At 47.1% G+C, this 12,317-nt stretch overlaps 1 protein-coding gene across 4 annotated transcripts in view; it reads right to left on the bottom strand.

Moving 5' to 3' along the window:
- The window catches only part of LOC139464043 (thrombospondin type-1 domain-containing protein 7A-like), a 402,501-nt gene that overhangs the window by 321,094 nt on the left and 69,090 nt on the right, over positions 1-12,317 (bottom strand). For all 4 annotated transcript variants that reach the window (XM_071245564.1, XM_071245563.1, XM_071245558.1 and 1 more), the window contains exon 2: positions 8,502-8,573. The gene's annotated coding sequence lies outside the window, so the exon portion shown is untranslated. The remainder of the gene's footprint in view (positions 1-8,501; positions 8,574-12,317) is intronic.

The raw sequence follows: 12,317 nt of genomic DNA, 5'->3' as shown, positions 1-12,317 counted from the left end.
TGGGCCGTAGCATTAAGTATATATTAACAATTAAATTTGGCCTGGCGGCGTTCGCTCCCATTTAGACCCGCAGCTGTGGTCGGGTTGCGTCGTTTCCGTCATTTGGGCCGTAGCATTAAGTATTTATTAACAATTAAATTTGGCCTGGCGGCGTTCGCTCCCATTTAGACCCGCAGCTGTGGTCGGGTTGTGACATTTCCGCCATTTGGGCCTTACCATTAATTATATATTAACAAATATGTTTGGCGACTCAAGTCGCCACATAAATACTATTTATTCCATTGCTAAATTGGGGTAGCCCTTTAGAACCTCCACACCCTCGGCCATTAAATCCACTGTTGCGTCTTTGTCATTCTTTCAACATAGCCCACCTTCCTCAGGGAGGTGGGCCATCGCTGTAATATCCTGCAATAATTACATTTAGTACTAGCGACTAAATGTTTTTATTGCAGGTATATCATCTTATGTTTACAATTTTACTTACTTCCTGCTACGTCATAGCACGCGCGTGTCTTCGGAAGTTACGTAACCATCTCGTGGTGACGTAATCACTGTTTTATTTTTTCATTACGTAACCGTCTCTACTCTTCACTTTCGCACAGCTGTCAATCCGTGGAACATCGCATTGTCGCTCTCCGCTTTCCCACCCGCCCGCCCTGTTTGCCTCCATCTATCTCATTTCCATTGTACATCAATTTTATTGTCTATGACAGGTACCAGGCACAACAAATTGTACATATCTAATTATATATCTCTCTAATATTGTACATATCTTGACAATGTGAATAAAACAAGTCGTGGAGTGGCGTGGTTCTTCTGGGCTACCTCCTATATCATCATAATTTATATTGATATATATACTAATTAGGGTTTCCGGTTACCTGCTTTCCAGCGGGAACCCAGACTGGGTTACCTTCTTACCAGTTGGAACCCAGTCTTTCCCGGGTTTTCACTCGGGAATCTAGTAACAATTATATTTGGCAACGCAAGTTGCCACATAGCTGGGCCTGGCGGCGTTCGCTCCCATTTAGACCCGCAGCGTTGGTCGGGTTGCGTCGTTTCCGTCATTTGGGCCGTAGCATTAAGTATATATTAACAATTAAATTTGGCCTGGCGGCGTTCGCTCCCATTTAGACCCGCAGCTGTGGTCGGGTTGCGTCGTTTCCGTCATTTGGGCCGTAGCATTAAGTATTTATTAACAATTAAATTTGGCCTGGCGGCGTTCGCTCCCATTTAGACCCGCAGCTGTGGTCGGGTTGTGACATTTCCGCCATTTGGGCCTTACCATTAATTATATATTAACAAATATGTTTGGCGACTCAAGTCGCCACATAAATACTATTTATTCCATTGCTAAATTGGGGTAGCCCTTTAGAACCTCCACACCCTCGGCCATTAAATCCACTGTTGCGTCTTTGTCATTCTTTCAACATAGCCCACCTTCCTCAGGGAGGTGGGCCATCGCTGTAATATCCTGCAATAACAAGTATGTTACTTCTGTTAACATTGTCAGTGTGTTAAATATGAAGTGAAACAGTTTTGGTTTAGTAAATGGGCTAAGGAATACTATTTTATATTAGTTCTCACGATGACAAATTCTCCCCCCAAGGACATCGATAGTCCATGAAATGTTGAAGAAGCATATACACATGCTGCCAGCATGTCTGTAAATTACTTAGTTACTAGTACATAAAAAACTAAAATAATATTTTCTTGAACTTTTTACATTAGTGTTATTTTGTTTTTGTTACAGACAACTGTCACTCAGTAACATAAGGTAATCCATCACAGAGCTGCAGTCACCCTGGCCTCAGAATACAAAAAAATTTTTGCAAATAGACAAAGATGATTTCAACAAACTTGATCAATCACTTGACTAGTTTCCGGATCATCCATGAAAAATTTCCATTTTTTTTATCAAGAAAAGAAATTTTTAAAACAATCCTTTTGAAACCCTTAAGTTACTATTATGATGCTTGAAGAATATATTACCCCTTTGGTCAGGAATATATACTAGTGCCATCCAAAACTATTTTTTGCAACATCCGAAAATGATTCAGAGATTTTTCTTATATTGTCACAGAAAAGTTAGATATTTCATGTTTAAAACAATTCTTTTAAACCCTTAAAGTAGAATGATGTTGTTCGAAGACATATTGGACCCATTGGTCAGAAACATACACCTAGCCTGAAGTATCAACTTAGTCTACCATCCGGCTCAAGGGAGAAGTAAACAATGTGCCAAAAAATTGGACATAACGTCTTGTTCAGGATTATTTCACTCGTGTGTGTGACTGCTTGTACTAGTCCGGACTAATGATGGTTTTATAGTGCTAGAGATAGCACTGAGATACCATGCCCCAGTTTAAAATGGTATCCCACTTAGACACGTTATACTGACTCCAAGCTGACCAGTCCTTGTTTTGGTGCCATTAATGCTCAGCACCAGGCAGGCTAACAACCAGTCTATGTTTTGGTATTGTGGTCAGACCTTCCGCTCTGCTCTCCAAGAGTAACTGCACCACGGAGGCATTAGGATTATGCATCTTTCTTAGAAGTTTGCTAAAAGATCAAAGGTGTCGACTGCACTTTATCCCGCCTTATGTGGAAGAGCCCGTCAGTTGGCCATGTTCGAGGATTTTCAATTTACGTCACATGTCATTACAGTTTTCATTTAAACACAGCTCCAATAAAGCACAAGGTCTTAATATTGCAATACCCCCATGTGTAGTGTAAAGACGTATTGTTTTGTCCTGACCTGTTATAGTAAGAGCATGATAAACTACACCATGGAGGCATATCTGCAACAAGGTGTATGGTTTATGTTTCTTAAACTTGATGACTTTTGGCTGCTGTAGTGGACATGATCATATCCTTACAATGATGCTTTACACAGCATATGAACGTGAATCTTCACAGCAGTCAGCAACATATATATATTTACAACATGGGGTCAAGGGGACACCAGACACAAGATGGGGGACACCAGACTGGGGTCACCAGACACAAGATGGGGGTCAAGGGGACACCAGACACAAGATGGGGGTCAAGGGGACACCAGACACAAGATGGGGGACACCAGACTGGGGTCACCAGACACAAGATGGGGGTCACCAGACACAAGATGGGGGTGAAGGGGACACCAGACACAAGATGGGGGTCAAGGGGACACCAGACACAAGATGGGGGACAGCAGGCACAAGATGGGGGTCAAGGGGACACCAGACACAAGATGGGGGTCAGGGGGACCCAAGGCACAAGATGGGGGTCAGGGGGACACCAGACACAAGATGGGGGTGAAGGGGACACCAGACACAAGATGGGGGTCTGGGGGACACCAGACACAAGATGGGGGTCAGGGGGACACCAGACACAAAAAGGGGGTCAGGGGGACACCAAACACAAGATGGGGATCAGGGGGACACCAGACACAAGATGGGGGTCAGGGGGACACCAGACACAAGATGGGGGTCACCAGACACAAGATGGGGATCACCAGACACAAGATGGGGGTCTGGGGGACACAAGATGGGGGTCAAGGGGACACCAGACACAAGATGGGGGTCACCAGACACAAGATGGGGGTCACCAGACACAAGATGGGGGTCACCAGACACAAGATGGGGGTCAGGGGGACACCAGACACAAGATGGGGGTCAAGGGGACACCAGACACAAGATGGGGGTCAAGGGGGCACCAGACACAAGATGGGGGTCAGGGGGACACCAGACACAAGATGGGGGTCAGGGGGACACCAGACACAAGATGGGGGTCAAGGGGACACCAGACACAAGATGGGGGTCAGGGGGACACCAGACACAAGATGGGGGTCAGGGGGACACCAGACACAAGATGGGGGTCAGGGGGACACCAGGCACAAGATGGGGGTCAGGGGGGCACCAGACACAAGATGGGGGTCAGGGGGACACCAGACACAAGATGGGGGTCAAGGGGACACCAGACACAAGATGGGGTCACCAGACACAAGATGGGGGTCAAGGGGGACACTAGACACAAGATGGGGGTCAGGGGGACACCAGACACAAGATGGGGGTCAAGGGGTCACCAGACACAAGATGGGGGTCAAGGGGACACCAGACACAAGATGGGGGTCAGGGGGTCACCAGACACAAGATGGGGGTCAGGGGGTCACCAGACACAAGATGGGGGTCAAGGGGACACCAGACACAAGATGGGGGTCAAGGGGACACCAGACACAAGATGGGGGTCAGGGGGACACCAGACACAAGATGGGGGTCAGGGGGTCACCAGACACAAGATGGGGGTCAAGGGGACACCAGACACAAGATGGGGGTCAAGGGGTCACCAGACACAAGATGGGGGTCAGGGGGACACCAGACACAAGATGGGGGTCAGGGGGTCACCAGACACAAGATGGGGGTCAGGGGGTCACCAGACACAAGATGGGGGTCAAGGGGACACCAGACACAAGATGGGTGTCAAGGGGACACCAGACACAAGATGGGGGTCAGGGGGACACCAGACACAAGATGGGGGTCAGGGGGTCACCAGACACAAGATGGGGGTCAAGGGGACACCAGACACAAGATGGGGGTCAAGGGGTCACCAGACACAAGATGGGGGTCAGGGGGACACCAGATACAAGATGGGGGTCAGGGGGTCACCAGACACAAGATGGGGGTCAGGGGGTCACCAGACACAAGATGGGGGTCAAGGGGACACCAGACACAAGATGGGGGTCAAGGGGACACCAGACACAAGATGGGGGTCAAGGGGTCACCAGACACAAGATGGGGGTCAAGGGGACACCAGACACAAGATGGGGGTCAGGGGGTCACCAGACACAAGATGGGGGTCAGGGGGTCACCAGACACAAGATGGGGGTCAAGGGGACACCAGACACAAGATGGGGGTCAAGGGGACACCAGACACAAGATGGGGGTCAGGGGGACACCAGACACAAGATGGGGGTCAGGGGGTCACCAGACACAAGATGGGGGTCAAGGGGACACCAGACACAAGATGGGGGTCAAGGGGGCACCAGACACAAGATGGGGGTCAGGGGGACACCAGACACAAGATGGGGGTCAGGGGGACACCAGACACAAGATGGGGGTCAAGGGGTCACCAGACACAAGATGGGGGTCAAGGGGACACCAGACACAAGATGGGGGTCAGGGGGTCACCAGACACAAGATGGGGGTCAGGGGGTCACCAGACACAAGATGGGGGTCAAGGGGACACCAGACACAAGATGGGGGTCAAGGGGACACCAGACACAAGATGGGGGTCAGGGGGTCACCAGACACAAGATGGGGGTCAGGGGGACACCAGACACAAGATGGGGGTCAGGGGGACACCAGACACAAGATGGGGGTCAAGGGGTCACCAGACACAAGATGGGGGTCAAGGGGACACCAGACACAAGATGGGGGTCAGGGGGTCACCAGACACAAGATGGGGGTCAGGGGGACACCAGACACAAGATGGGGGTCAAGGGGACACCAGACACAAGATGGGGGTCAAGGGGACACCAGACACAAGATGGGGGTCAGGGGGTCACCAGACACAAGATGGGAGTCAGGGGGGCACCAGACACAAGATGGGGGTCAAGAGGACACCAGACACAAGATGGGGGTCAAGGGGACGACACCAGACACAAGATGGGGGTCAGGGGGACACCAGACAAGATGGGGGTCAAGGGGACACCAGACACAAGATGGGGGTCAGGGGGACCCAAGGCACAAGATGGGGTCAGGGGGACACCAGACACAAGATGGGGGTCAGGGGGGCACCAGACACAAGATTGGGGTCAGGGGGACACCAGACACAAGATGGGGGTCAGGGGGTCACCAGACACAAGATGGGGGTCAAGGGGACACCAGACACAAGATGGGGGTCAGGGGGACACCAGACACAAGATGGGGGTCAGGGGGGCACCAGACACAAGATGGGGGTCAAGGGGACACCAGGCACAAGATGGGGGTCAGGGGGACACCAGACACAAGATGGGGGTCAGGGGGACACCAGACACAAGATGGGGGTCAAGGGGACAACAGACACAAGATGGGGGACACCAGGCACAAGATGGGGGTTACCAGACACAAGATGGGGGTCAAGGGGACACCAGGCACAAGATGGGGGTCAAGGGGACAACAGACACAAGATGGAGGACACCAGACACAAGATGGGGGTTACCAGACACAAGATGGGGGTCACCAGACACAAGATGGGGGTCAAGGGGACACCAGACACAAGATGGGGGTCATCAGACACAAGATGGGGGCCAGGGGAATCCAGATTTCTACCTTGCCCAAAATAAATAGCATCTGTCACAACAAATACTGCACAAGTTGCATCTTCATACTTCTGTCACAGAGAGTGATAGCGTATGTGAAGCAGGAAGAGAAAATAAGGCTGGAATTTGCCAGCCCTGTTTGTGTCATCGCATGCTACCAATGCGGCATGGTAATAGTCGGATGCACAAGCTCAATGTTAATATAGAAAGCATGCCGAGCTACCAAAATAGCTTCCTCTTCTGGAGGAAGTCTTGATAAGTCTGCTGACATTCCAAAAACTTACAAACATGTTTTCCAAATGAGCATGCCAGACCATGTTTACACCTATTCTTTGATTCCAATCAATGAATGAATATTTCATGCATCTTGTGAGTCAGGAACGAAGATGTCCACAATTGATTCAGCTTGTTAAATTCATGATCAGATAGCTACTTAATTATAAAGGCACCATCATTTATTACAAAGGGTTAGCCAACATCCATGATGGTAATGCCATGCCTCAGTTTACAGTGGCAATGTTCAACATCAATAGTTCTCCCTTCCCACAGCTGGTGCTCAGCTTCCATCAACAAATACCTGACAATACCTATTTTTTTTAACCACTGAGAAAAATACGGCTTCAATTACATGCGCTCAAAATAAAGTGGTTTGATTCAAATTAACAACCTTCCTTACTGATTAATGGCCCCACCTAACTGAAAAAGGTCAAAAAACGTTTTGGTATGCTGATTTTCTTTGACACGGCCAACAACAATAAAGCCAAATGACAATAAATAGGTTTGGGTTTCCACTGAATGTGTAATGGTGCTCTGTCATCCTGATGGGTGCAGTGAGTGTGTGCAGTTATACTTGTGTGTTTTTTTGTTTTGTAATACCACACTTCAGCAATACTCAAGCTGTATGATAATGGTCAATTAATATGTAAGTAATTGACTCTTGACCAGACAATCAAGTGATTGACATCATATGACCAAGTCAGCGAGTCTGACCACCCGATCATTTAATCATCTCCAATGACAAACATGCATAGGTTGCTGATGACCAATTCTAACCTGGATCTTCAAAGGAAGAGTTGCTCTGTGATACATTACAGTAATCATACAAAGGGGTCATGCCAAGAACTTGCATCAGATATTGTAACCATGTGGAAATCGAACCCAGGAATTGGGACTGATGAACGACTGCTTGACCTACTAGGCTACCCTAGCTACCCTAACATGTTGTACTACATTAGGGAAATGAGTGACTGAGGTTCGGTTTTATGCTGCTTTTAGCAATATTACTGAGGAGAACACAAATTGGCTTCACACATTGTACCCATATGGGGAGTTTAACCCGTGTATTCGGGGTGATGATTGAATGCTGTAACCGCTAGGCTAACCCATCACCCCTCACACACTGTACCCTTGTGGGGAGTTGAACCTGTGTATTCGGGGTGATGATTGAATGCTGTAACCGCTAGGCTAACCCATCACCCGTCACACACTCGGTGTGATGATTGAACGCTGTAACCGCTAGGCTAACCCATCACTCACTGTACCTATGTGGGGAGTTGAACCCGTGTATTCGGTGTGATGATTGAATGCTGTAACAGCTAGACTAACCAATCACCCCTCACACGCTAGCTGTACCCATGTGGGGCATTGACCCTGTGTATTCAGGGTAACGGTTGAACGCTGTAACTGCTAACTAACCCATCACCCCTCACACACTGTACCCACGTGGGGAGTTAAACCCATCTATTCGGGGTAATGGTTGAACGCTGTAACCGCTAGGCTAACCCATCACCCCTCACACACTGTACCCATGTGGGAAGTTGAACCTGTGTATTCAGGGTAACGGTTGAACGCTGTAACCGCTAGGCTAACCCATCACCCCTCACACACTGTACCCACGTGTGGAGTTAAACCCATCTATTCGGGGTAACGGTTGAATGCTGTAACCGCAAGGCTAACCTGGAAGGCAAGCATGCTTCATGTCCCTTTAAGACTTAATGCTCCACTACTGTATGATATTAAGAGGAAGCTACAGTGTTGCAATATTATTTCCACTCTCTTGGCTAATCCAACCTGAAATTGGCAAGTCTGCCTTCCCTAAAACTGTGTGAATGCTAGCTGAAATGCAAGTAGTGGAAGACATTTCACACCATCCATATTTTGGTTATTCAAGAACACGAAGACAGTAATTCTATCATTCAGTAATTTCTCCTTCAACTCCTACCTGCCTGTCTTGTGGGTATTGTCAATGTCCCTGTTGCCATGGTTGCCATGAGACACACAATTCTTCGAACATCTGAAACATATGGAGTTGGAGTTGAGGATCATTAAATATTTTTTGTACACTAAGTTGAATTCCATTTCATAGACAGAATGCATAATTACCAACCCAATGTCATAAAGTTTTCACCAACTGCCCCCAAATAACTTATTTGGATCCGTTCAAAAGTTTGAAGTTGGACTAGTTGAATTAATCACATCCCAATTGATTTTAGATTCCTGGTAGTCTTTCTGGAATTTGATCCTATTGGCATTTTCTTAGAAAAACACCGTGGTGGCTATTTATGCCATCAAAACTGCCTTAGCTTCAACTGGAAACATTTCAAATGATGCAAGCTTATTGAAGCTTGACAGTTTTCATTAGGACAATGTGCCCAGTGACGTTTCAGGATTAACTGTATTGGTGCACATGCACTTTATTATCAGTTGCTTCATCTCTTGATCTGCAACTTCATCCTAATTTTAAATGAATTAATCAATTCACATAAACAATTATGACATCAGCAAAACAACCTGAAAATGACTAAGTTTATTTCAAATATGGCTGCTGTGGTGGCCATGTTCAGATTCGGATCTGAATTCTACAAACATGTTTTTACCAAATCTCTTCTTTGATTTACCAAACCTGCTCCATCACAGTCTCAGTGGGTTGTTTCAGAAGAGATGTGGAAAAAGTTGACTCATTTGAGCAGGTGTGTGAGTGAGTGAGTTGTGCCACACACCTCTCTGAATGTTAGTGAAGTCATATTGTATCATCTCTGATTAATATAGAGAAACGCCCGACATAATGCAGGTCCTTGACAGTAACTGCTTTTGTGAAACTGACTAGCATGGGTGTGGCGCTGACAAACCCAGGATTATAATTGCAGGCAATCTGCAATTTGAACCCACAAGGTGCTATCTGGCACGCCTGGGGGATGTCACAGCAAATTGCAGCCCTTCAGATTACAGGGTCATCCATGCCCCCAGATCAGTGATGAAGTGGAGGTTAAATATAAAAACACAAAACAGGAATAGTAGTGATGTTCCGTCAGTAAATAAATTATCAAAACTGAAAAATAAGTCAAAATATTTTTGGATGAAATGAAAAAGTCATTTCAGACAAATACAACCTGCCATATTTAACATGAAAGACACATGTTGAAATCTGGATCATCTTGACAATAAGTTCATACAAAATCATGTCCTTGATCAGCTTTCAGGAATATATCATATTTACCTCACATACAACCTTCAGATGACTTAATTACATCATTACATTTACATATAAAGTAACAACAAAAATAAAAATAATAATCATAATAATAATCATATATGCGGACCTCGCTTTCGAAATGTCACGCTTGCATACCAAGTCCCAAGTTGTCTGACTCCCTATTGTTCTCGGTGCCTTAGGTTTGGTACCTCCGAATCTGTTGACTGACATTGGGAGAGTACCCGGGTTTGCTACCAGGAATACAGCCCTTCTGACAATCTGGGTAATGCTAAAGGCTGCAGAGTTGGGGAGTCTTCACATGCTATGAAAAGTTGTCCTAGAAACTCTCTGGAGCCAAGCTGCCAAACACGTCACCATCCACCGACTCTCCGCGACTAACGTTGTTTAATTTGGATTTTTTTGTGACCAGCCGCTGGACACAGGACCACATACCAAACATGGTTCTTCTGTTCCTCACAATCGAACAGACAATCTCCCTTGAAAGTGGTAAACCATAATTGTGTTTTATCACAAACAGCATAATTAACATACATAAAATGTATGTCCATAAAATCATGAATCTTATTATTTCAAAGGTTATGCTGTTCACAAATATAAAAAAGCAATACTCATGAAGTTTCCAGTTCAAAGACCACTTCAGAAAACACTGTCAGCACACTCACATTTTGACCCTGTACATGTTACCAACAAAAGCAGAGGAAACCTATTCAAAATCATCCTCTTGAGAATTCAATGCTTAGCATGGTTATTCTTGCATGACCACAATGTTTCTGATTATTCCAGAACATTGTGAAGATACAACTGGGTAATTGAATTGAAAACTAATGTTGTACATGTTCACAATTCAACATGCACTTATATCAACACATCCTCCAGAGAGTTACAGTGGAGGCAGAACAAGTGAGTGAATGTTCCAGCAAACTTTCTGCTTTATCACATGGCGGCAGAGTCTGGGCTTGGCACCATGTGGATGACAGCATGGGCAACAATCAGTGTCTTCAGAGTCTGTGCTTGGCACCATGTGGATGACAGCATGGGCAACAATCAGTGTCTTCAGAGTCTGGGCTTGGCACCATGTGGATGACAGCATGGGCAACAATCAGTGTCTTCAGAGTCTGTGCTTGGCACCATGTGGATGACAGCATGGGCAACAATCAGTGTCTTCAGAGTCTGTGCTTGGCACCATGTGGATGACAGCATGGGCAACAATCAGTGTCTTCAGAGTCTGGGCTTGGCACCATGTGGATGACAGCATGGGCAACAATCAGTGTCTTCAGAGTCTGGGCTTGGCACCATGTGGATGACAGCATGGGCAACAATCAGTGTCTTCAGAGTCTGGACTTGGCACCATGTGGATGACAGCATGGGCAACAATCAGTGTCTTCAGAGTCTGGGCCTGGCACCATGTGGTAGATAGCATGGGCAACAATCAGTGTCTTCAGAGTCTGGGCTTGGCACCATGTGGATGATAGCATGGGCAACAATCAGTGTCTTCAGAGTCTGGGCTTGGCACCATGTGGATGACAGCATGGGCAACAATCAGTGTCTTCAGAGTCTGGGCTTGGCACCATGTGGATGATAGCATGGGCAACAATCAGTGTCTTGAGAGTCTGTGCTTGGCACCATTTGGTAGATAGCATGGACAACAATCAGTGTCTTCAGAGTCTGTGCTTGGCACGATGTGGTAGACAGAATGGGCTTGGCACCATGTGGATGATAGCATGGGCAACAATCAGTGTCTTCAGAGTCTGGGCTTGGCACCATGTGGATGATAGCATGGGCAACAATCAGTGTCTTCAGAGTCTGTGCTTGGCACCATTTGGTAGATAGCATGGGCAACAATCAGTGTCTTCAGAGTCTGGGCTTGGCACCATGTGGATGATAGCATGGGCAACAATCAGTGTCTTCAAAGTCTGTGCTTGGCACCATGTGGATGATAGCATGGGCAACAATCAGTGTCTTCAGAGTCTGTGCTTGGCACCATTTAGTAGATAGCATGGGCAACAATCAGTGTCTTCAGAGTCTGTGCTTGGCACGATGTGGTAGACAGAATGGGCTTGGCACCATGTGGATGATAGCATGGGCAACAATCAGTGTCTTCAGAGTCTGGGCTTGGCACCATGTGGATGACAGCATGGGCAACAATCAGTGTCTTCAGAGTCTGGGCTTGGCACCATGTGGATGATAGCATGGGCAACAATCAGTGTCTTCAGAGTCTGTGCTTGGCACCATTTGGTAGATAGCATGGACAACAATCAGTGTCTTCAGAGTCTGTGCTTGGCACGATGTGGTAGACAGAATGGGCTTGGCACCATGTGGATGATAGCATGGGCAACAATCAGTGTCTTCAGAGTCTGGGCTTGGCACCATGTGGATGATAGCATGGGCAACAATCAGTGTCTTCAAAGTCGGTGCTTGGCACCATGTGGATGACAGCATGGGCAACAATCAGTGTCTTCAGAGTCTGTGCTTGGCACCATTTGGTAGATAGCATGGGCAACAATCAGTGTCTTCAGAGTCTGTGCTTGGCACGATGTGGTAGAC

Source organism: Haliotis cracherodii, unplaced genomic scaffold (genome assembly GCF_022045235.1).
Source record: "Haliotis cracherodii isolate W230 unplaced genomic scaffold, xgHalCrac1.p SCAF_16, whole genome shotgun sequence".
In the NCBI taxonomy this organism is placed as follows: domain Eukaryota; kingdom Metazoa; phylum Mollusca; class Gastropoda; order Lepetellida; family Haliotidae; genus Haliotis; species Haliotis cracherodii.
This window is presented reverse-complemented; position numbering and strand designations above follow the sequence as displayed.